Below are 26,047 nucleotides of genomic sequence, written 5' to 3'. Positions count from 1 at the left end.
GGTGGTAGAGGAAAGAAAGAGAACAAGATTGCATTGATATACCACCTTTCATGACCTCACGCCGTTTCAAAGTACTTCACAGCAAATTAAATACTTTCGAAGCATAGTCACTGTTGGAACATAGGAAATGCGGCAGCCAAGTTGCGGTCAGCAAGTTCCCACAAATAGCAATGAGAATAACGACCAAATCTGTTATTTTTAAAGTAATGTTAAAGGATAAATATTGGCCTGGATACTGGGGAGAGCATCAAAATAGTGCCATGAAATTTTTTCCATCCACCTGAGAGAGCAAACAGGGAGAAACAGCGATTTACTTGTACTTCTTTCAATTCAGTACACTGTATTCACTGCTCACGATGTGGTCTCCTCTACATTGGGGAGACCAAACGTAGATTGGGTGACCGCTTTGCTGAACACTTCTGTTCAGTCCATAAGTGTGACCCTGAGCTTCCGGCTGCCTGTCAGGTTAATTCTCCACTCCACTCCCACTCTGATATCTCCGTCCTTGGACTCCTCCACTGTTCCAATGCAAGCTCGAGGAACAGCACCTCATCTTTCGTTTAGGCACTTTACAGCCTTCTGGACTCAACATCGAGTTCAACAATTTCAGAGCATAACCTCTGGCCATCTGACCATCTTTGGCTCACTTTCCATCCCCACCCCTGACCATCTTATGTTTTTTTTCTTCTTTCTTCTCTTCTTTTTGTGTTTGTCTATAATGGCAGCTGGTCATTACTATGCCATTCACACTCTATCCAGATTAACTTTGTTCTAACTTCTGTCATTACCATTTCAATTTGGCCCATCATCCCTTTTGTCTGTCTAATCTCTCCTGCCTTCCATCTGATCACAGATCTTCCCTTTTGTTCTTTCTTCTCCTCCCCCTTTCAGTGCTTAAGAATGTGCTCTTTTCGAACATTCGGCAGTTCTGAAGAAGGGTCATCGACTCAAAACATTAACTCTGTTTTTCTCTCCACAGATGCTGTCTGAACCATTGAGATTTACATCATTCTCTGTTTTTATATTAGAACAGACAGGGCCTTGCTTAAACATCTCATCTGAAAGACAGCATGATTAAAGTGTAGCATTCCCTCAGTACAGCCCCGGAGGGTCAGCCTGAATTGTATGCTTTAAAAAAATTTGTTCCTGAAATGTGGGTATCGCTGGCAAGCACTTATGCCTATCCTTATTTTCCTTTAAGAGGGTGGTGGTGAGCCACCTTCTTGAATCGCTGCAGTCTGCGTGGTGAAATAACTCCCACAGTGCTGTTCGGGAGTTCCAGGATTTTGACCCAGCAATGATGAAGGAATGGCGATGTATTTCCAAGTCAGGATGGTGTGGGACTTAGAGGGGAACTTAGAGGTGATGGTGCTCTCATGCACCTGCTGCCCTTGTCCTTCTAGGTGGCAGAGGTGGTGGGTTTGGGAGGTTGTGTCGAAGAAGCCTTAGCGAGTTGCTGCAGTGCATCTTGTAGATGGTACACTCTGCAACTATGGTCCAACGGTGGTGAAGGGAGTGAATGTTTAAGGTGGGGATGGGGTGCCAATAAAGCGGGCTGCTTTGTGCTGGTTGGTGTCGAGCTTCTTGAGTGCTGTTGGAGCTGTACTCATCCAGGCAAGTGAAGAGTATTCCATCACACTCCTGACGTGTGTCTTGTAGATGTCGGAAAGGCTTTGGGGAGTCAGGAGGTGAGACACTCACTGCAGAATACTCAGCCTCTGACCTGCTCTTGTTGCTACAGTATTTAGAGCAGGAGCTAGCCTCTGCGGGGAGCAGCGCGACCTGTTCCAGGAGGGCGACAGATTTGAGGAGGGCAACTGGATTGACATCATCAAAATCCAGGTCGCCGATTGGAGCATGGACGGGAAAATCGGTGGGGTCAGGAGGAGAGGCAGCGAGAAGCAGACGAGCAGTGAAAGATCAGGGCCCAAGTGAGGCATGATTGTGGCCCAGGTGCAGCGTGATTGGGGCCCAGGAGCAGTGTGATTCGGGCCCAGGAGAGGCGAGGTCGGGGTCATGAACCAGGAGCGGTGAGGCTGGAGTTGAGAAGCAGTGAAGTCAGAGTCGAGGAGCCCAGCAGAAAGGCAGAAGCCCAGGAGCGGTGCAGCATTTAACAACAGCGGGGTCGGGGCCCAGTGAAGGTGCAATACGGGCCAGCGATCTATGAATGCCAAAGTCAGTAGGAGTATGTGTGCGTACTAGGTCCGTGCAGCAGAGCTTGGTCTCCAGTCGTCTGGGTTAACCCTTGCCACTGGACAAAGACCTTGCTCTATCAAGCCCGTGTGGTGGCTGGTGTACAACGGCCACCCCACGTTAAAAGAATTCACTCACAGGCATCTTCCACCCTTCAAGATATAGTTCTGGACCTGGAATGTCAGGTCCTTCATTGAAACACCTATGAACTCATCCCTTCTTGGTGTGGAAGTAGGTCATCCGCGACACAAAGGACTACTTAATATTACTACACTATTTATGTGGCTGCTCCAGTTAAGTTTCTGGTCAATGGTGACCCCCGGGATGTTGATGGTGGGGGTTTCGGTGATGGTAATGCCGATGAATGTCAAGGGGCGGTGGTTAGATGCTCCCTTGTTGGAGATAGTCATTGGCAGGCACTTGTGTGGCACGAATGTTACTTGCCACTTATCAGCCCAAGCCAGAAAGTCATCCATAGACTGCTTCATTATCTGAGGAGTTGCGAATGGAACTGAACACTGTGCAATCATCAGTGAACATCCTTCTGACCTTATGATGGAGGGAAGGTCATTGATGAAGCAGCTAAAGATGGTTGGACCGAGGACACTGCCCTGAGGAACTCCTGCAACAATACCCTGGAGATGATTGGCCACCAACAACCACAACCATCTTCCTTTGTGCTAGGTATGACTCTAGCCAGTGGAGAGTTTTTCCCCTGATTCTCATTGACTTAAGTTTTACTAGGGCTCCTTGATGCCACATTCGGTCAAATGCTGCCTTGATGTCAAGGGCAGTTACTCTCGCCTCACCTCTGGAATTCAGCTCTTTTGTCCATGTTTGGGCCAAGGTTGTAATGAGGTCTGGAGCCAATGGTCCTGGCAGAACCTGAACTGAGCATCGGTGAGCAGGTTATGGTAAGTAAGTGCTGCTTGATAGCACTGTTGACGATACCTTCCATCACATTGCTAATGATTTAGATTAGACTGATGGAGTGGTAATTGGCTGGATTAGATTTATCCTGCTTTTTGTGGACAGGACATACCTGGGCAGTTTTCCACATTGTCAGGTAGATGCCAGTGTTGTAGTTGAACTGGAACAGCTTGGCTAGAGTCGCGGCTAGTTCTGGAACACAAGTCTTCAGCCGGAATGTTGTCGGGGCCCATAGCGTTTGCTCTATCCAGTGCACTCAGCTGTTTCTTGATATCACATGGAGTGAATCGAATTGGCTGAAGACTGGCTTCTGTGATGATGGATACGGCAGGAGGAGGCTGATATGGATAATCCACTGGACACCTCTGACTGAAGATGGTTGCAAATGCTTCAGCCTTGTCTTTTGCACTTGCATGCTGGGCTCCGCCATCATTGAGGATGGGGATGTTCATGGAGCCTCCTTCTCCTGTCAGTTGTCTAATGGTCCACCACCATTCATGACTGGATGTGGCAGAGCTTTGATCTGATCCGTTAGTTGTGGCATTGCTTAGCCCTGTCTATTAGCATGCTGCTTCCATTGTTTAACATATATGTAGTCCTGTGTTGCAACTTCCCCAGGTTAGGTACGCCTGGTGCTGCTCCTGGCATGCTCTTCTACATTCCTCATTGAACCAGGGTTGGTCGTCTGGCTTGACGGTAATGGTAGAGTGAGGGATATGCCGGGCCATGAGGTTACAGATTGTGGTGGAATTCTGCTGCTTCCGATGGCCCACAGCGCCTCATGGATGCCAGTTTTGAGCTGCTAGATCTGTTCTAAATCTATCCATTTTGCACAGTGGTAGTGGCACACAACACGATGGAGCTTGTCCACAAAGACTGTGCAGTGGTCACTGTCATGGACAGATGCGTCTGCAATGGTAGGTTGGTGAGGATGAGATCAAGTAAGTTTTTCTCTTGTGTTAGTTCTCTCAAGAATTGCTGCATGCCCAGTCTGGCAGTTATGCCCTTCAGGACTCAGCCAGCTTGGTCAGTAGTGGTGCTACCAAGCCATTCTAGGTAATGGACATTGAAGTCCCCCCAGCCAGAGTAAATTCTGTGCCCTTGCTACCCTCAGTGCTTCTTCCAAGTTGTGTTCAACATGGAGGAGTACTGATTCATCAGCTGAGGGAGGGCGGTTGGTGGTAATTAGCAGGAGGTTTCCTTACCCATGTTTGACCTGAAGCCATGAGACTTCATGTAGTCCAGAGTAAATGTTGAGGACTCCCAGGGCCTCCTGACTGTATACCACTGAGCCGCCACCTCTGGTGGGTCTGTCCTGCCGGTGGGACTGGACATACCCAGGGATTACACTGGATACTGTGTGTAGGGGATGGATTACACTGGGCACTGTGTGTAGGGGATGGATTACACTAGATACTATCATTCTGTGAGTATGACTATGTCAGGTTGTTGCTTGACTAGTCTGTGGGACAGCTCTACCAATTTTGGCACAAGTCCCCAGATGTTGGAGAGGAGGACTTTTCAGGGTCTACTGGGCTGGTTATGCCATTGTCGTGTCTGAAGCCAGTGCCGAGTGGTCCGTTCAGTTTTATTCTTATTATTGTATATCTTGTAGTGATTTGCAGTGCCAATCACATTACTGTGGGTCTGGAGTCACATGCAGGCCAGACCAGGTAAAGACGGCAGATTTTCTTCCCAAAAGGACAGTAGTGAACCAGATGGGTTTTTCCAACAATCCAGCAGTTTCATGGTCACCATTACTGACACTAGCTTGTTATTTCCAATTTATTTAATTAACTGAATTTACATTCTACAGCTGCCGTGGTGGGATTTTAACTCACTTCTATTAGGCCATGTCTCTGGATTACTAGTCCAGTAACTTAACCACTAAGCTACCGTTCAAGTCTCAGGAGTGGGAATTGAACCCACCACCTTCTGACTTAAAGGGAAGAGTGCTCCCAACAGCCACCAGGGAGAAACATGGGTACAATTGGAAGCAAAGAGATTGACGAAGTAATCTAACCAATATGCTCATTATCAACTATTTCATTATCAATGCCAGTAGTTAGAGACTTTATTGAGCCCTACAGGAGGTGGGATTTTGCATTCTTGCAAGTGCATACAATTTTGCTGGGAGGGAAAATGTTGACTCTCCAATATGTTGCTAAATCAGTGAAGCTGGCAGTGACACTGCCTCTACATGCAAAAAATATATGCAATCATGTCATAGATCTTTCTAAACAAAAGATTATTAAAATCTAATTTTTTGCCTTCACGGGTTCAAAATTAACAGCCCTGAAAATCTGCAATCCTGCTCTGCGGAACCAAGGTGGAGCAGGACAGCCCCCTCTGGCCCCAGCTGCCTAAGCTTATCCACATTCATAGGGTCAGGGGCATTTCGATGAGTGGTTGGGCACGCAGCAGTATTTTCATGCAGGAGCATCCATGAGGTCAGGAGAAGCGGCAGAGTAGAATTTCACAAAGTAGACCGACTGGTTCTTTCCTAACAAGAAAGAAATGGCTGATTCCCCAAAGCCTTTCCACCATCTACACAGCACAAGTCAGATGATGGAATAGTCTCCACTTGCCTGGATGAATGCAGCATCCAATAACACTCAAGAAGCTCGACACCATCCAGGACAAAGCAGCCTGCTTGATCGGTACCCCACCACCACCTTCAACATTCACTCCCTCCACCACTGGCACACCGTGGTTGCAGTGAGTACTATCTATAAGACGTATCGCAGCAACTCGCCACGGCTTCTTCAGCAGCACCTCCCAAATCTGCGACCTCTACCATCTAGAAAGACAAGGGCAGCAAGCGCATGGGTGCACCATCGCCTCCAATTTCCCCTCCAAGTTATGCACCATCCTGACGTGGAAATATATCGCTGTTCCTTCATCATCACTGGGTCAAAATCCTGCTCCGTAACAGCACTGTGGGAGCACTTTCACCACAAGGAATACAGCGGTTCAAGAAGGTGGCTTGCCACCACCTTCTCAAGGGCAATTAGGGATTGGCAATAAATGCTCTCCTTGCCAGCGACACCCATATCCCATGAAATAATGTTTAAAAAAACATTGGAGCCTGACTGCATACCGTTGAAGCAAGGGTGCGTATCTTTTAATGGCAAGCAATGCAGCTCAGTAGAGGAAGAAGCAAAGAAAACTTCACTGGCATCCTTAGAAGAGACGGTAAACATCAGTAGATACAGGCCTCTGAAGTAATAATCTCTTTCACGATCAGCACTTTTGGAACAGCTGTTGAGCTGTCTGAAACCTTTACTTTTAATGGTGTTTACATTCAACCCTGATTGACTTCAATGGAGCAGCTTAGGGCTGCCTTCTTGATTAAAAGCTGTAAACGGTTACTTTGAACCACTCCGGGAAGCCATTCCGTGCAGACAGATATGTAGGAAGTAATGGTCTGGTGTATGCTCTAAGGAAGCTAATTGCTGTGTTTATTTAGCCAAAGGAGTAATGTTTTCTTCTCATAACTTTCAGGAGGTGATGAGTCTCTTTACCGTGTACGTTTCTATTCCTATGCAGGGTTACTAAAACCAATAGCGTCAGCAAATGTAAATATCAGGAAATTGTTCGATTCTTATCTAATCTAACCAATTTCTTAACCATTACTTAGCAATTGAAACAATCAAATATAAAATTTTAAAACATTTTACTGCTGTTTTGATCAAATTATTTTGCACTCAAGATCACTATTTTTAGATAAATTAATGAGATGTTTTTCAAATTGAGGTTCCACTCGATAAGATTTCTTCTGCACTCTCATTCATAATCTTTGAAAATTTTACCATGCTTATTTTCATGACAATTTTTATACATTACAATACCACATTTTTCTCAAACTTGGTCTCAAAAACACTTATTTTAGTCAGATTATTCTACTGTTCATTTTGTGTACAAGGTCCTTGGTTTAAATTGTACTGGGGCAACAGTTGCCCATGCCACATTGGTAAAAGAGTCCCAAAGATATGAGGATGTTGAAGAAATTATTTCAATTGCTTTTTCTCCTTCCTGAAAATGTATTCTCTCCTCCCCTCCTGAAGGACATTGAGTTCTTGCTGACATACAATGTCATGGCCACTTTTTCTCTCCTATACCTTGTCCAAGTGGCTATTATTGAACTGTGTGCCTGGAAACTGAAAGTAAACCAGGGCAATTGATCACGGCATCACAGGAAACGCACTCCTGCCCTGCACTACATTTGCATACTGATCGGTGGATTAGAAAGAGGAAAATCATCCAGCGTTTGCTGCCCTGTTTGCTATTCATCCGCCTCTGCTGAACAAACTCAACTCTGGATGTCGGATGAGGGCAGGATTGGGTTTGGAAATAAACTGAAGGGATGTAGGAATCTTTGAAGTTCACTTCCTCACATCTCCAGTACGTGGAAGCAATGCGAACACCGCATTATAATGTACAGAGCCGACCTACAAATCATTTAAATATTTCACCAATATTAACTGGGGTCACTTGATTACACATGGTTTACACCTGGTTCCCTACAAAGACTTAAATGTGTGTAACTACTTCTATAGGGTTTTCCTAAATGAAAACCCTAAGTCCTGTGAAGGAAATGATCTGTTAAGTCAGTTACATAATGATAGCATTCAAGGCAAATTTAACTAACCTCATTTTCTCCAAGAAACCTTCTAGTTTGGCAAGAGTTAACTGTGATGTGTTTTTCAAAGTCAACGTACAAAATCATTGTCAATTATAAATATTTTAATAAGTTGCTTCCCACCAAAAAATGCATTTGTTCTTGAAACTAAGGCTTACATTTACAAATCCTGTTTTGTTGAAAGTTTTGTATTATTCTTATGTCAGATTTGCCCACTTTTACCCACTCAAGAGATGTAAGCAAGGTATTGATATTGGTCAAATATGTTTTCAAAGAGAAGTTGGCTTAAGATCTAACATTATGTGTGATCCAGAAGATATGATGGTATATTCCAAAATTGGTCTCTTTCATCAATATCATTAGTGGCGTGGAGGAAAGAAGCCAAATTTGTGCCGTCTTACATCGGCTCAGAGACACATTAATGGAAGCACGACTCCATTATCAGCAAAATCAGATTTGAGCTTGTTGCTGGAACCTCTCTATTCTGAATGGCTTAGTTCCAATCTGTGTAGTGCATTTACCAACTGAATCATTGGCCGAACTTATAGAAATGTTTAGATTTAGTCCTTTTAAAAAAAAAATCAATTGATTTCCTTTTCTGCCACGTTTTGATTTTGCCCCTATCCTGAAGGCACTTTCTCTTTGCTGGGCTACGGTTGCACAGTCCTTGGTCACCCTTCAGTACCTTGCTTAAGTGACCATTCTTTGTATTTAAGTCTGGGCAGTGAGTGCCAGCCGGTTCTTTGACTGCAGGAAGCCAGGTTACCACGGTGGAGATCAGCTAATTGAGCACAGACCAGGGATCTAACCAATGACCTTTGAGTCTGTATGGCACAGCTGCTTACTGCTTTAATCAGCTGCGCTATTGGAGGTTGACATTTTTACATACGCCGTACAAATGTTTTTTAAAATTCCCTTTTCTAGTGCAAAGTACAAATATAATTTTTGAACACATTTCATTTAAAAGAGAGCTTGGGCTAGACCTGGACTTTTAGCTCATCTTTTCAATGTACGATTTTTGCTCATAACATGAAAAATCATGGTAATTACCAGGAAAAAGAACCTGTCAGAACAAAGGAACTCCAACAAAAATAAATGTAAAAATTCTACACAGTTTAGTATTAGCCATTTGGAATCCTTGATTTTAAATTAGACAAATATTAAGTCAAATTCAAAAAAAATTATACTTAGCTAAGGGTACTAACAATGGTTAGTTTAAATCAGTCCTTTGTCTATCACATGAACCAGAGAATAAAATGTCATTTCCTTACACAGAGCTTCTTTGTTGGGCACCTGGTGAATATGATATTCCAATAGACAGACCTAAAGTGAGTAAGAGACAAATTATGAAGATGTGAATTAATGAATGACCAGATAACGTATCAAGTCAATGATGGAACAGAATTTTTTTTTTTAGGGCTTTATTAATAAATTCCACTATTATGTAGAAAAAGATCATTCAATGCCTTTGCGGTTGATTTTACCCAGCGAACACTGGCCAGGTAGCAGGTTAGAATCGAATGGAAGTGCCTTACTCGATGATATCCCATCTGGATGCCTTTGTCTTGAATTTTACCCTGCTCCACTGAGCAGGCAGAAAAGGCACCCACCTGAAGCTGGCAAGGCCCTTCTTTAAAGATGCAGATCATGGTTCATTGATGATATTGGGCCCTGGCCAGGGCTTTAACTCCAACCTGAGCAGGGAAGCAGCTGTAGTTTTCCCACCAGGGAAAGTCAAGTGAGAAGAGAATTGGGAGCAGAAGAGGCCATTCAAGGTAGTTTTTTTTTAAACTTTCCTTGGAAGTAGATGTGAGGAACAGGATAAGTTAAAATTGCCGTGGCCTCATTCTTCACAGACAGCGGGAATCTAACTTATACTAGTGGTTTCCTGCCAGAAAATTGCTGACAGTTAACTTCCGCCCCACCCCACTTTCTATCTTTAAGTAAAATATTTTCTATTGTGCCTGGGAACATGCACAGACACGAGAAAATCTATAGCTACACTGCATCGACTCTATTAAAAGTTTCAATCGTCACTAAAGGCTAAAATAATAAACTATGCTTGTATCCAGTAATTGCACGCACTACACTGATCCTATACGTGCAAAGAAAGGGTAATATTATGCATATAATTAATATCTTTTACGAACAAATTATTCAGCAATTTCTTTTGTAGAAATGGCTCTCGAGGAACTTTCTTTTCTGCTGTTGACAACTGATCTAAACTTCGACACATTGAGTAAAGACAGAATGAACTTGCATTTACATTGCATATTATCATATCCTCAAGATATCCCAAGCACTTCCCTTCCAGTGAATACTTTTCAAGAAATTTACTGTTGGTCTGTAGGCAATCGCAGCAGCCATAATGTGCACAGCAACATCCCACAAACAGCAAAGAATTGAACAACCAGACGATCTTCGCAAAAAGGAGCAACTCAGATAATGCTGCGTTCCTTCAGTACTGTACTGAAGTGTCAGTGGATCCACCACCGTTTAGTTTAGCAGAAAAATTGCTGCCAATTGAACTGAGCAGACACCGAGACCAGTAATCCACATTAACTTGTTATTCAATGCAGGAACCAATTGAACGGAATGAAGTATTTTTACACTTTAAAAAAAAACAGAACAAACAAAGATACTTTTATCTTCAGGGAGTGCTATCAACAGCAGTCTGGTGGTTCTCCCACAATCAATGCACTCCCAAATATAAAACAGACAATCTCTGGAGTTTCAACAACATTAATACTCCAATGTTCATGTGTCTTACGATCTATTAGATTAAGCCCTTACTAAAATGGGGACAGCTGATTCCTTATGCTGGTGTGCTTGTGCCTTGACACTATTTCACATGATGCCATTTCACAAGCAGACACATATAACTGGTTCTCTGAATCAGTTCCTAGCCCAGGCCTGCTTTTAACCGAGCAATTTGCTCACATTTCTACACGTCCTTAATGTGTTTGTGAAGGTTGTCTGCATTTATCACTTCATGTGTCATTTGAAGTGTTTTTATTTTTTAAATAAATTTATTTTTTCAAGTACTTCATAGCATCACACTCCTTGAATGCTTATGCCTACACAGAAAAATAGTACACTGTCTTATGATTCAGTGCCGAATAGGCAAAGGAAAATGATGCCAGATTATGGTATAAATCAGTAAGAAAAGCTCGTGGCGATTGATTAAATATTGCTCTCACAGGACCTAACAACGAGATTAAGGTAGTTAGGGATCCTACCAGGGAACATATTAGGTACAATAACATAGGCTCCTGAGGTTTGGAATATAAAGTTAAATTCTGAAGCTCTTGTTTTTGATTATGGGTCATTAATGGATAATGAATGGTGTACCAGCTACAAGAAAAAAAAGGGCTTAGGAACATTTTGTACCATGCAGATCCACTGATGTGAAAAATGTTTTTTTGTGTAAGGAGAGGAACATAGCTCTTTTGAGATACATGCGACAAAAAGAAATGGTAAAAATCTATTCTGTCTCAGATAATGCATATTCCAAGGTTAAATCTGTTTAGATTGACTAAATAGAAAACAAAGGTTTACTACGTCCATAGCCTTTAATGGGTAAATTGTTCTGATTATTTAGCATTCATATCTAATTTTGTATGTAGGTAGCATTAATGCAATATGGTGCCTCCCGCTTTGACAATATATCTCAAGGATGTCGTCTTGAAAATTATTTAAATAGGGTACTTAAAGTTAGGTGTTACTCAGAGGGATAATCCATTATAAAAGAGACATGCAGGAGGTAATAATTATATGGTTTGTGATCTGTGCACAGCAGCTAATTATTGTGTTTAGTTAGCTGTGGCAACCATATTTTATTTCAGCATTTTTGGAGATCCAGATTCCCTTTTGTCTTGCACAAAAGATTTCCATCTATTATATATTTATGAAAACTCAAACTGAAGCTTACAAGACATTAAATGAGCCAATCATTCACCTGTGGGAACTAATTTAAAGTAATGCAAATGTCTTCCTGATTCTTGACTGTTTGCTGACTGCAATAGTGATAGAAATAATTTGATTTTAAAATTATTGCTTCGCTGGGCTATTTTTTTCCCTCCAAAGACAGCAAGTTTCTTAAGGCAAGAAGATCATATTTTCAGATGTTTCATAGGGTGGTGGAGAGTATTAAGGTCACAATATGCCGCAGAGCAATAGGATATAGGATGGCATCTGTGTATTCAGCGATCAGCTGAGCTATCACAGGAATTGAGGAACTGAGGTGATGCACCTCTCTCCAGGGAGGACAAAGCACACTTCACCCAGCAACCTACTGGAGTCACAAAAGCCCAGGAGTATGTCTCCTCCCTGCCCAACCTCTTTTTCAGGGCGTGTACTGGGAGGTTTAGAATGGGAGAGGGATGGGGAGCAATATGAGAGTAAATAACACTTATTTTTTAAAACAGTAAGAAATTTTATTTATTGAGATGACATTTTGGAGTGTGCCTATTATTTCCTCTTACATTGTCACTCTGCTTATGGACTTTTTTCCATATGGTACTAATTCGTTTTCCCGAATGGATCCATTAATTTTAAAGCTGTTGCATTCCATAATTGTCACAGGATTATTTTTCTGACATGTAGGCAAAGACGAACAAAGCTCAGACTGCTAAAAACATCATCATTCTGTTTTTTTAAAAAAGATGGAAGTCATCTTTGTAGTGGGTAATGCTGTCAAACTCTGTTCTTTACGGATGGGCACTTTTTGTCAAGTTCAAAACCAGACTGGGAAGGAGTATGCAAATTGAGTTTAGACATTAGCGTCTCTGCTGATGGAGGGATAGACAAAAGGAAAGAAAGAACTTTACTTGTATTTGTATAGTTCCTTTCACATGGTCAGGATAGCCCAACATGTTTCAAAGCCAATGACTTACTTTTTGAACTGTAGTCATTGTTTTTAAATGTGCAAATCATGCTCATAAAAGGTTAAAGGCACTTTGGTCTTTCTCATCTTTCTTCACTTACAGGAAAGTCCCAATGCAGATTAAACTTGTGGCATAATAGACCTGCGTTCAAACAATTCTCTTTCAGGGTTCCAACCCCCTAGGCATGCAACCGAAGTGCTCCCTCCACCTCATATGTAAGATCCAGGACCAAACTGTGAGGTAGCTTTGTAGCACCAAATGGAAATAGTTGCAGGGAGGTAGGGATTTGGCATACATCCACAGTATCAGCCTTACAGTGGGCACAGCATTTTGCCAAAGTCCGTACGAGGGCCTGGATGAGGCAGTTGATCATGTGTAAGCTGAGGATGTGGCACTGGGCTTGGACCTACAGAACATCTGAAAGCTCCCAGCAAAATAAAGGCAGATGCCCATCATATAACTGATGGGCAAACTCCAAGATATGGCATGTCAGCTGAAGGACATGTTAAGTGGAGGTAAGGTATATATCTATGGCCTATTATTGGGTTGCAAAGAGGCAAGTTGCTGAAGCACCACACCTCCAACTGGTGGAACCCCCTATGATGTGGAATGGTGTGAGCCCATGTCTTATGGTGAGTTGCACTGTTCACCATGCTGCTCATGAGGAACGACTGTCCGCCTAGTGAAGGCTCAAACCTGCACTTGACAATTTTTCAATTGCCTGAGGTCCATGTGATGCCGAAATCATACCTCTCAATGAAAGTTTGGAACCAAAACAATCCTTTGTTGGATAATCTGATACCCGATCAGAAATGTCACAGTCCTCCAGAGAACTGTTGATGATTGACCAACCAGTCTAGCTCATTATTGGAAGCCGCATCTCGCCCTGGGGTGCTAGGATCTTTCTCACTTGGCCACAGATAACATTTCAAACCAATGAGCTAAAGATTAGTGCAGTCCTGGCTGGAAAGCAGCAGGAAATGTTACCAATGATCTTTGCTGATAGATCAGATAGGTTTAGTAGAACCCCACTCTCCTTGGGAGTTCCTAAGCCTCGTCTCTGCTCAACTCTGCACTTAAGCACTCTGGACATAAGTAACTGGGGTGTGCCCCATGGGGAAAGCAACCATTCCATATCAGGAAAACAGAAAGTCTGCCTGTGTGGATTTCACAGTAGCTTAGTCTGAATGCTCTTAACATGGTGATGGATTTCCATAATAAACCATTCAGAAACAAAATGAAACCAATGTTAGTTCCGACACTCCCAGTCCTTTGTTTGATTAATACTAACTAAGGGATGACGAGAGGAAGAATATTGTATTCAATCCAAATAAAAGGTGTTGCTACGCTAACCCAGATGGGTCCGAGCTCTGCCTGCCTTTTTGTGGGATATGTGGAACATTTTTTGTTCTAGTCCTACTCAGGTTCCCTCCCTCACCTCTTTTTCCAGTACATTGATGACTGTATTGGTGCTGTTAACTACTCTTGGAAAATTTCACCAACTTTGCTTTCATTTTCCACCCTTCCCTCACCTTCACATGGCCCATCTCTGAGTCTGCCCTTCCCTTCCTTGACTTCTCTGTCTCCATTTCAGGGAATAGACAATCGACTAATATCCTCTATAAGCCACTTTCCTCCCCTTGCCCTGCCCCTGCACTTGCTTAAAATCTGTTGCAGCTCTAAATTTTTCCAGTTCCGACGAAAGGTTATCGACCTGAAACATTAACTCTGCTTCTCTCTCCACGGGTGTTGGCTGACCTGCTGAGTATTTCCAGCATTTTCTGTTTTTAATTCACTATAAGCCCTTTGAATCCCACAGCTACCTGACTACACATCCTCCCACCCTGCTTCCTGTAAGGAGTCAATTCTATTCTCCCAGTTTCTCTGTCTTTTTTGCCTTTGTTCTGACAACGCCACCTTCCATAACAGTGCTTTTATATGTCTTCCTTTATCCTCAACTGAAGATTTCCCCTCCACTGAGTTTGACAAGGCCCTTGACCGTGTCTGTCCAATTTCCCGCACTTCTGCTCTCACCCCTTCCCCTCCCTCCCAGAACTATGATAGGGTTTCACCTTTCACCCCACCAGCCTCCACATTTAACAGATCTAGGTTTAGGTGTCCTCATATGGGAAACACAGAACGTTAGTTAAGAAGGCAAATGGCATGTTGGCCTTTATTGCAAGAGGGTTGGAGTATAAGAGTAAGGAAGTCTTTCTACAATTGTACAGGGTTTGGTAAGACCACACATGGAGTACTGTGCACAGTTTTGGTCTCCTTATCTGAGAAAGTACATACATGCCTTCGAGGCGGTGCAACAAATGTTCACTAGCTTGATTCCTGGGATGAGAGGATCGTCCTATGAGGAAAGATTGAGTAGATTGGGCCTATACTCTCTGGAGTTTAGAAGAATATGACGTGATTTCATTGAGACGTATAAGATTCTGAGGTGGATTGAAATGTTAGATGCTGAGAAATTGTTTCCTCTGGCTGGAGAGTCTAGAACTAGGGGGTATAGTCTCAGGATAAGGGATTGACCAGTAAGGAGCAATTTCTTCACTCACAGGGTTGTGAATCTTTGGCATTCTCTATCCGAAAGGGCTTTCGATGCTGAGTGTTGAGTATATTCAAGGCTGAGATAAATAGATGTTTGGACATTAGGGGAATCAAGGGATATGGGAATAGTGCAGGAAAGTGGAGTTGAGGTCAAAGATCAGCCATAATCTATTGAATGGCGGAGCAGGCTCGAAGGGTCATTCGGCCTACTCCTGTTCCTCACTTTTATATTTTTATGGATCATCCTCCACCATTTCCACCACCTCGAGTGTGATCCCACCATGAAGCACAACTTCCCCTCGCCTTTCAGTTCCTCTCTCCACAGATGCTGCCTGACCTGCTTAGTATTTCCAACATTTTCTGTTTTTATTTCAAATTTCCAGTATCCGCAGTATTTCGCTTTTGTTTAAGATATCATTGGTGTAAGGCTGCAGAACACTTATCAATTCAATTCCCACTGCAAAACTAAACTTCAATATCTTTACACCCGAGTTGTTGGTTATACAAAAAAGAACTATACAGCACATCAACTTTATCCCAATAATTTCATATTTTGCTGCTGACTTCCACCTATTGTCATTGTTTTCATACAGAATACACTGTGCCTACTTTGATATGCTTTTCCTGTCACAACAGAGTGCTGGCATCTCCCTCTCGTCACAAGCCTGCTGTAGCAGTAGCTAAAATGTAAAATGTGACTGGTTTATTTTGTACTGATTTTACTGCAAATGGGTCACAGCGAACATTTCTGAGATAAATCCTATCATAACATTGTGAAACTATCGTCAGATTAGGCTCGTGAATCAAAAATGATAATAGTAAGAATCTGCTATATTATTTGCTCAATATTGCAGTTCAAACCTATTCACCGTAAGTGAAGTGCTTGGGTTACCTTGAGGATGCAATAATATGCAATTTCATTTGGCCGCTTTTGAAAGGAGTTAGTTAACTGGTTTTGCTAGTAATGTATTCCATTCTACTATTCTGCAGAAAACAAATCTTTTCGACTCTAGCCTTGCTTGTTAATTTTGTCGTCATGCCTTCTGGTTTCATCACCACTGTTTTAGAATGTCTGCATTGACATTATCTATTTCTGTGAGCATTTTGAAGACCTGATTCATTCGCCACAGTAAAAATAAATCTCTCTTCATAAACTAATCAGACTTGACTCTGAACTCTCTTCAATGTGTCAATAGTCCTTTCAATTGATAAAAATCTAAAGAAAATGGCAGAACTGAACTTTGTCCGCCCATTATACACCATGCCTGATTTTCTTGTCCATTGTCTTCAATTGTAAGGAAAATTGGGTCAGGTGTATAACGGGCAGTTGATCCGATACCCCCCGTTTCGTAGTCCTGCCAAATTTGAATTTTACCCTCAAAGAGTTAGAATGTCCTTCAGGGGTATCCCAGTGTTCTTCTAATCTCATCTACAGCTGACCTTTTGTATAACTTTCTTTGTTCAGTATGGACCATGAATACGTGCAAAGATTTAAGTCTTTCCAATACAAGAGTTAACAAACATCTATCTGTAAAATTCTGTATGTTACCCATATTCAGAACAATTATGAATTATTTTAGTAAGTTTATGAAAGGTCTCTAAATTGTAAATCTCAAACCATCGGTGCTCATGAAGTGTTATAAACAGATCCGCAACAGTTCGATAGTGAAAGTGTATAATGACACTCAATAAAGCTTTCTTGAATTTGAAATGCCCAGTTATTGTTCTATTCATTCTGTGTTATTAGCTGTTCCAACCAAACACAAGCAAACACCCAAATAAGCAAAGTCACTATGGGGCTTAAATTGCCCCTTTTTTGCGCCACATTAGCGCCGCTGGTAGGCACTAACAGGGCATAAACCCCTTTTCTCCTGGGAGAGGACGATGGTGGCCCCTCGACTGAAATTGCCCCTGAGATTTTGGGGGCGATAGGCAGTTAGCGCCATGCCCTGCATTTTGCGCCCAAGGTCGGGGCGCACATGGCGATGACATCATTGCCGTGCATGCTGATTCCTCATTGCCCCGCGTCGATCCCTTTGCGGCGTGTGTGGGAAATTGCCCCGCGAGATGCCAGGATGGCGTAGGCCAATGTCCGTTCGAAAATGCCCCTTGTGGCCCAGTGGTGCTCACCAAAGAGGCTGCAGTGTCTGCAGTGGCCCGCCCCTTTAAATGAAGGGGAGGAGCTTTGTGGCATGTCAGTGCTCCGCCTCGTTTCCGGGTCACAAAGGAGCAATTTCGCGTTAACTGACCCAGGCCGGGAAGGTGAGTGCTCTGGATGGGCCACAGGGCAATCTCGCATCCTATAGTTCCAAACTCCACAGAATAACTGGCCAAAACTTCAAATAAATAGTTTATTGAATTGAGCTACTTGATATTTTCGATCAAATAAAATGACAAAGCAATTTCCTGTCTCAATCGATCAGTATTTGGAAATCGAGAATCATAGTCAACTGATTCAAACCAACTTGTCTTTAAAAGTCTCAATTGATCTAATTGAAATAAATTATTTAACAGAACCTGACTACAGAAAGGGTTTTAGATTTTATATATATATATATATATATATATAATATATCTACAGGAAAAACTGCAGAGTTAAAAACATCAGCTTTCCCTCTGGCTCATTTCCAAATGGTATAAATGTACACATCACAAATCGGTTTCTATGTTGTGATAACTTGGAAAAGGAATAATTTTGACCATCTCACTCAACAGTTAATACATTTTAGATAAAACATTGAACAAAATATGCTGCATTGTAGTCATCCTTAAGCACCGTATCATATCAATTAAATTGTTCATTGCACAACCCTCATAACCTTGGCAGAGTTACTAAACTGATTTAACTCAAATAATTCTCTCCTTATTTTAATTATCAACAAACTTAAAATTTACAGCTTTTTAAAGGGTAACTTCTTAACGTTAGAATTTTGATATTTTAAGAAAATAAAATGTAGACTCTAATTTGATGTACAAATGTGATACAGTACAAGTAGCAACAGTGTGCAATTGGTATGTTAATGAGTGCCCATATTGTTGCCTGCATGATACAACCTTTGTTCAAAGTTAATTGATATCAGCACTCTCTGGTGGACTGGAAAATAAACTCTTGTATTTGCTGATGTGGAAAGAACTACTTCATATATCTGAAGATACCAGAAAGGAGGGGAAAAGATCATCAAGTAAACTAGCACGAAATATAAAAACAGATAGTAAAAGTTTCTATAGGTATATAAAAAGGAAAAGAGTGGCTAAAGTAAATGTTGGTCCCTTAGAGGATGAAACCGGGGAATTAGTGATGGGGAACATGGAGATGGCAGAAACTCTGAACAAATATTTTGTATCATTCTTTATGGTGGAGGACATTAAAAGTATCCCAACAGTGGATAGTCAAGGGGCTATGGGGGGCGGCGGGGGGGGGGAACTTAGCACAATCACAATCACTGAGGAGGTGGTACTCAGTAAGATAATGGGACTAAAGGCAGATACATCCCCTGGACCTGATGACTTGCATCCTAGGGTCAAAAGAGAAGTAACGGCAGGGATACTGGATTGGTTGTAATTAACCAAAATTCCCTGGATTCTGGGGAGCAGATTGGAAAACTACAAATGTAACGCCCCTATTTAAAAAAGGAGGCAGACAAAAAGCAGGAAACTATAGACCAGTTAGCCTAACATCTGTGGTTGGGAAAATGTTGGAATCCGTTATTAAAGAAACAGTAGCAGGACATTTGGGAAAGCATAATTCAGTCAGGCAGAGTCAGCATGGGTGGCAGTGTGAGCTGCGAGGAGGATGCTATTAGGCTGCAGAGTGACTTGGATAGGTTAGGTGAGTGGGCAAATGCGTGGCAGATGAAGTATAATGTGGATAAATGTGAGGTTATCCACTTTGGTGGTAAAAACAGAGAGTCAGACTATTATCTGAATGGTGACAGATTAGGAAAAGGGAAGGTGCAACGAGACCTGGGTGTCATGGTACATCAGTCATTGAAGGTTAGCATGCAGGTACAGCAGGCGGTTAAGAAAGCAAATGGCATGTTGGCCTTCATAGCGAGGGGATTTGAATACAGGGGCAGGGAGGTGTTGCTACAGTTGTACAGGGCCTTGGTGAGGCCACACCTGGAGTATTGTGTACAGTTTTGGTCTCCTAACTTGAGGAAGGACATTCTTGCTATTGAGGGAGTGCAGCGAAGATTCACCAGACTGATTCCCGGGATGGCGGGACTGACCTATCAAGAAAGACTGGATCAACTGGGCTTGTATTCACTGGAGTTCAGAAGAATGAGAGGGGACCTCATAGAAACGTTTAAAATTCTGACGGGTTTAGACAGGTTAGATGCAGGAAGAATGTTCCCAATGTTGGGGAAGTCCAGAACCAGAGGTCACAGTCTAAGGATAAGGGGTAAGCCATTTAGGACCGAGATGAGGAGAAACTTCTTCACCCAGAGAGTGGTGAACCTGTGGAATTCTCTACCACAGAAAGTAGTTGAGGCCAATTCACTAAATATATTCAAAAGGGAGTTAGATGAAGTCCTTACTACTCGGGGGATCAAGGGTTATGGCGAGAAAGCAGGAAGGGGGTACTGAAGTTTCATGTTCAGCCATGAACTCATTGAATGGCGGTGCAGGCTAGAAGGGCTGAATGGCCTGCTCCTGCACCTATTTTCTATGTTTCTATGAAGGGGAAGTCATATTTGACAAATTTGCTGGAATTCTTTGAGGATGTAATGAACAGGATGGATAAAGGGGAACCAGAAGGCATTTCACAAGGTGCCACATAAAAAGTTATTGCACAAGATAAAAGTTCACGGGTTGTGGGTAACATATTATAGCATGGACAGAGGATTGGCTAAATAACAGAAAACAGAGAATCAGGATAAATGGTTAATTCTCGGGTTGGCAATCAGTAACTAGTGGGGTGCCGCAGGGATCAATGCTGGGGCCCCAACTGTTTACAATCTATATTAACGACTTGGAAGAAAGGACTGAGTGTAACGTAGCCAAGTTTGCTGATGATACAAAGATGGGAGGAAAAGCAATGTGTGAGGAGGACACAAAAAACCTGCAAAAGGACATAGACAGGCTAAGTGAGTAGGCAAAAATTTGGCAGATGGAGTATAATGTTGGAAAATGTGAGGTTATGCACTTTGGCAGAAAAAAATCAAAGAGCAAGTTATTATTTAAATGGAGAAAGAGTGCAAAGATTGGTCTTTATTGCAAAGAGGATGGAGTATAAAAGCAGAGAAGTCCTGCTACAACTGTACAGGGTATTGATGAGGCCACACCTGGAATACTGCATACAGTTTTGGTTTCCATATTTAAGAAAGGATATATTTGCTTTGGAGGCAGTTCAGAGAAGTTCACTAGGTTGATTCCGGAGAAGAAGGGGTTGACTTATGAGGAAAGGTTGAATAGGTTGGGCCTCTACTCATTGGAATTCAGGTGATCTTATCGAAATGTATAAGATTATGAGGGGGCTTGACAAGGTGGATGCAGGGAGGATGTATCCACTGATTGGGGAGACTAGAACTACGGGCCTTATTAGAATAAGGGACTGCCCATTTAAAACTGAGATGAACAGGAATTTCTTTTCTCAGAGGATTGTAAATCTGTGGAATTCGCTGCCTCAGAGAGCTGTGGAAGCTGGGTCATGGAATAAATTTAAGACAGAGATAGACAGTTTCTTAACCGATAAGAGAATAAGGGATTATGGGTAGCGGGCAGGCAAGTGGACCTGAGTCCATGATCGGATCAGCTATGATCGTATTAAATGGCGGAGCAGGCTCAAGGGCCGTATGGCCTACTCCTGCTCCTATTTCTTATATTCTTATGTTCTTACCCATCAAGCCTCTCTCAATCAGAGATGTTGTAGCCTACATGCACCATTAACCCACTCACATCAGTTCTACAATTTCTTGGAAGAGGCAAAAAAAGTACACAGAAAAAAAACCTGAAATCAATTCTAGAAAACTCTGATTCCCAATGCAAGTTCCAAGGAACTGCGGTCACTCATGAGGATCCAATAATCACAACTATCTCCACCTATCTTGTATAACTCAAGAATACCCTTTGCTCTCAGGAACATGCTCAGCTCCCTTTTGAAGGACAATGAAAGTGTGGTATGAAAATAGGCCATTCAGCCCATCAAGTCTGTTTTTTTCTTAGTTTTTGACTGTTTATCTTGGCCTGTCTCTCTACTTCTCTGGAAACTTCTCCTCCTTTGAGCAGGTCACCTGTTTCCACTCCTCACACCTCCCATTTAAAATCTTTGTTCTGTATGGCCCACCCAAGTATCAGGCCAAGTTTCTCACTGCTTTCCTCCCTCATCCTCTGCACCAAGCGACTCTCCTCCTCGCTGATTTCAACCTCCATCTCAACATTTCTTGCTCTCTCTCCTCTGACTTCACACCCCTCCTCTTCTCCCTAAATCTCTTCCTCCATATAAACTCTCCTACCCATATTGACGGCCACCCCCTCGATTTCACTATCACACATGGTCTCACTACTCCAAATCATGACTTTCACAGATAAGGCAATCTCTGATCATTTCCTTATATCACTCTCTTCTCCTTCCCCATCCAACCCCACTTCTTTCTGTGTCTGCCCCTGGACAAACCTCTCTCTCAAGTCACTTACCACTGCACTTTCAAATTCCCAATTATCTAGTCTTTGGCCCTCCATTTATGTGCTAAATCACCTCCACCTTTGATGCCCTTTTCCCCATTAAAACAATTAATCTCTCTCACCCTTGACAGTTCCCCTGATATACCCCTCAGCTTCGCTCTCTTAAGTCCCAGGGATGCAAATTTGAACATCTATGTCGGACAACTGGTTTAACCATTCTGATGAAAGGTCATCAACCTGAAACATTAACTATGTTCCTCTCTCGACAGATGCTATCTGACCTACTGAGTATTTCCAGCATTTTCTGGTTTTATTTCAGATTTCCAGTATCCGCAGTATTTTGCTTTTGGTTTAATCATTCATCACCAAATCTGGTTGGACCACATACAGCACTATCGGGTCCTGCTCTCCGTTGCTAAAACTGCTCACTATTTAAACCATCCTGGTTTGCAAAGATAGCACCCAGCTTTTCTTCTCCACCACAAAACATCATCTTTAACTGTCCTCCCATGCCCCTGCCACCCTCACCTCCAATAATAAGTACGAAGAACTCGTAGATTTTTTTGTCACAAAGATCGAGAAGGCACTTCACTCCCTTCACCTAGCCCACCGGGCCAAACTTCCCCTAATGTTCCCCGCCACCCAAGCCCTGAACTCACATCTTTCTCGAGATTCTATCCAAGCTCTCTACAAGCTCCTCTTGTCCATGAGACTCACCTTCTGCTCCCGTGACCCTATTCCCACAAACTGTTGACCACCCAACTTCCCTTCCTGGCCCCCATGTTAGCTGATGTTGTTAACGGTTCCCTTTCCTCAGGTACTGTCTCCCTCCCCTTCAAATCTCCAATCATAGAAAAATAGAAATTTACAGTGCAGTAGGAGGCCATTCCGGCGCCCATCGTGTCCGCATTGGCCGACAAAGAGCCACCTGGCCCCCGGTCAGCAGCCCTAAAGGTTACTTATAAACCTATGAACAATGACAGAAAGGCAAAGAACACCCAGCCCAAACAATCTGTCTCACCACAACTGCGACACCGCTTATACTAAAACATTCTACACTCCATCCCAACCGGAGCCATGTGATCTGGGAGAGGCAAAAACCAGATAAAAACCCAGGCTAATTTAGGGAGAAAAAATCTGGGAAAATTCTTCTCTGACCCATTAAGGCGATTGAAACTAGTCCAGGAGATCACTTTGGCCGTATTCTATTCCCTGCAGTACTTACCATTATATCTGCGCTGTCCAACAAAAGGTCATCCGGTCTAATCCCAATTACCAGCTCTAGATCCGTAACCCTGCAGGTTGCTGCACTTTAAGTGCCCATCTAACCATCTTTTAAAAGTGATGAGTGTTTCTGCATCCGCCACTCTTCCAGGCAACGAGTTGCAGATCCCCACAACCCTCTGCGTAAAGAAGCGCCACCCACCCCCACCTCGTCCTCAACTCCCCTCTAAACTGTCCAGGCCCCTCAATATTTTGTACACCTCAATGAGGTCTCCTCTCAACCTCCTCTGTTTCAATGAGAAAAAATCCAGCCTTTCCAATCTATCCTCATAGCGAAGATTCTCCATTCCAGGCAGCATCCGAGTAAATCTCCCCTACATCCTCTCTAGTGCAATCACGTCCTTCCTATAATATGGTGACCAGAACTGCATGCAATACTCCAGCTGTGGCCAAACCAAAGTATTATACAATTTAAGCATAACCTCCCTGCTCTTATATTCTATGCCTCAGCCAATAAATGAACGCATTCCGTATGCCGTCTTAACCACCTTATCCACCTGGTCTGCTACTTTCAGGGATCTGTGGACAAGCACGCCAAGGTCCCTTTATTCATCTACACTATTAAGTGGCCTACTGCTTAATGTGTATACCCTTTCCTTATTAGCCCTCCCAAAGTGCATCACCTCACACTTCGCTGAATTAAATTCCATTTGCCACTGCTCTGCCCACCTGACCAGTAGATTGATATCCTCCTGCAGCCCATGACTTTCCTCTTCATTATCAACCACACAGCCAATTTTAGTGTTGTCTGCAAACTTCTTAATCATATTCCCTATTTTCAAATCTAAGTCGTTGATATATACCACAAAAAGCAAGGGTCCCAGTACTGACCCCTGCGGAACCCTACTGGAAACATCCTTCCAGTCACAAAAATATCCATCAATCATTACCCTTTGCTTCCTACCTCCAAGCCAATTTTGGATCCAACTTGACACTTTGCCCTATATCCCATGGGCTTTAACCTTCATGACCAGTCTACCATATGGGACCTTATCCAAAGCTTTGCTAAAGTCCATATATACTACATCGTACGCATTACCCTCATCGACCCTCTTTGTTACCTCCTCAAAAAATTCAATCAAGTTCGTCAGACACGATCTTCCCTTAACAAATCCGTGCTGACTGTCCCTAATTAATGCTTGCCTTTCCAAATGCAGATTTATCCTGTCTTTCAGGATTTTTTCCAATAATTTTCCCACCATTGAGGTTAGGCTGACAGGCCTGTAATTACTCGGCCTATCGGTTTCTCCCTTCTTAAACAAGGGTACTACATTAGCAGTCCTCTCCTCCGGCACCATGCCCAGATTCAAAGCGGACTGGAAAATGATGGTCAAGGCCTCTGCTATTTCCTCTTTTACTTCGCTCAACAGTCTGGGATGCATTTCATCCGGGCCTGGGGACTTATCCACTTTCAAACATCCCTTATCTACTTTCAAACATCCCTTAACAGACCCACTCTTGACCCCTCCATCCTTGCAACTACCGCCCCATCTCCAATCTCCCTTTCTTCTCCAAATTCCTTGAACACATTGTCTCCTCCCAAACCCATGCCCATCTTCCCTGCAATTCCATGTTTGAATCCCTCCAATCAGGTTCCACCTCTGCCACAGTACTGAAACAGCCCTTATCAAAGTCATAAATGACAGTCTATGTGACTGTGACGATGGTATGCTGTGACTCTTCATCCTTCTCGACCTATCTGCAGCCTTCGACAGAGTTGATCACTCCATCCTCTTCCAACGCCTCTCCTCTGTCATCCAGCTGGGTGGGACTGCACTCGCCTGGTTCCATTCTTATCTATCAAATCGTAGCCAGAGACTCTTCCTGTTTCCGCACTATTACCTCTGGAGTCCCCCAAGCATCTATCCTTGGCCCCCTTCTATTTATCATCTATATGCTGCCCCTTGGAGATATCATCCGAAAACACAGCATTAGGTTCCACATGTATGCCACCGACGCTCAGCTCTCTATATTACCACCACCTCTCTTGACTGCTCCACTGTCTCCGATTTTTCACACAGCTTGTCCGACATCCATTACTAGATGAGCAGAAATTTCCTCCAACGAAATATTGGGAAGACTGAAGCCAGTGTGTTTGGTCCTTGCCCCTCAGCCGCACCACCACCTGCCACCACCACCCCCCCCCAAACCCCCCTAAAACGCTGCTCTCTGACCACTGTTTCATCCCTCTCCCTGGCAACTGTCTGAAGCCGAGCAGACCATTTGCAACCTTGTTTTTGTGTTTGACCCCAACATATCTGCTTCATCACCAAGAATGGCTACTTCCACTTCCATAACAGTGTCTGACTCCAACCTTGCCTCAGCTCATCTGCTGCAGAAACCCTCATCTATGCCTTTGTTACCTCTAGACTTGCCTATTCCAATGTGCTCCTGGTCGGCCTCCCATCTTACACCCTGTGCTCATCCAAAAATCCACTGTCTGTATCTTAACTCGCATCAAGTCTTGTTCACCATCACTCATGTGCTTGCTAACCTACACTGGCTCTGGTCCAACAACACCTCAATGTTAAAATCCTCATCCTTGTTTTCAAATCCCTCCATGGCCTCCCTCTCCCTTTTTCCGTAACCTCATCCAGCCCTACAACCCATCTGAGATTTCTGTGCTCCTCCAATTTTAAAATCTTGCACATCCTTGATTTTAATCACTGCCTTGGTCCCAAGCTGTAGAATTCCCTTCCCTAAACATCTCAGCCTCTCTACCTCTTTGGCCAAGCTTGTCTTCATCTGCCCTGATATCTCCTTCTGTGGCTTGGTGTCAAGTTTTTTTATTGTTAATGTTCTTGTTAAGCACCTTTGGAAATTTTGCTATCTTAAAGGCGCTATGTAAATGCAAGTCATTGTGACTGTTAACTACAAAAGCCCATAATTTGCGGTTAGCAGCGAAGCAAAGGCGTTTGCTGCTGGCCCCGAAGTA

The 26,047-nt window shown here is 43.1% G+C and overlaps 1 long non-coding RNA gene across 1 annotated transcript in view; it reads right to left on the bottom strand.

Annotated features, from left to right (window-relative positions):
* LOC139266762 (uncharacterized) overlaps positions 1 to 26,047 on the bottom strand; it is a 760,042-nt gene that overhangs the window by 24,577 nt on the left and 709,418 nt on the right. Inside the window, exon 2 of the long non-coding RNA XR_011593763.1 lies at positions 9,037 to 9,088. This is a non-coding gene — a long non-coding RNA (uncharacterized lncRNA). The remainder of the gene's footprint in view (positions 1 to 9,036; positions 9,089 to 26,047) is intronic.

The sequence above is a fragment of the Pristiophorus japonicus genome, chromosome 7, assembly GCF_044704955.1.
Source record: "Pristiophorus japonicus isolate sPriJap1 chromosome 7, sPriJap1.hap1, whole genome shotgun sequence".
Classification (NCBI taxonomy): Eukaryota; Metazoa; Chordata; class Chondrichthyes; family Pristiophoridae; genus Pristiophorus; species Pristiophorus japonicus.
The sequence above is the reverse complement of the archived record's forward strand: the minus strand, read 5'-3'. Positions and strand labels throughout refer to the sequence as shown.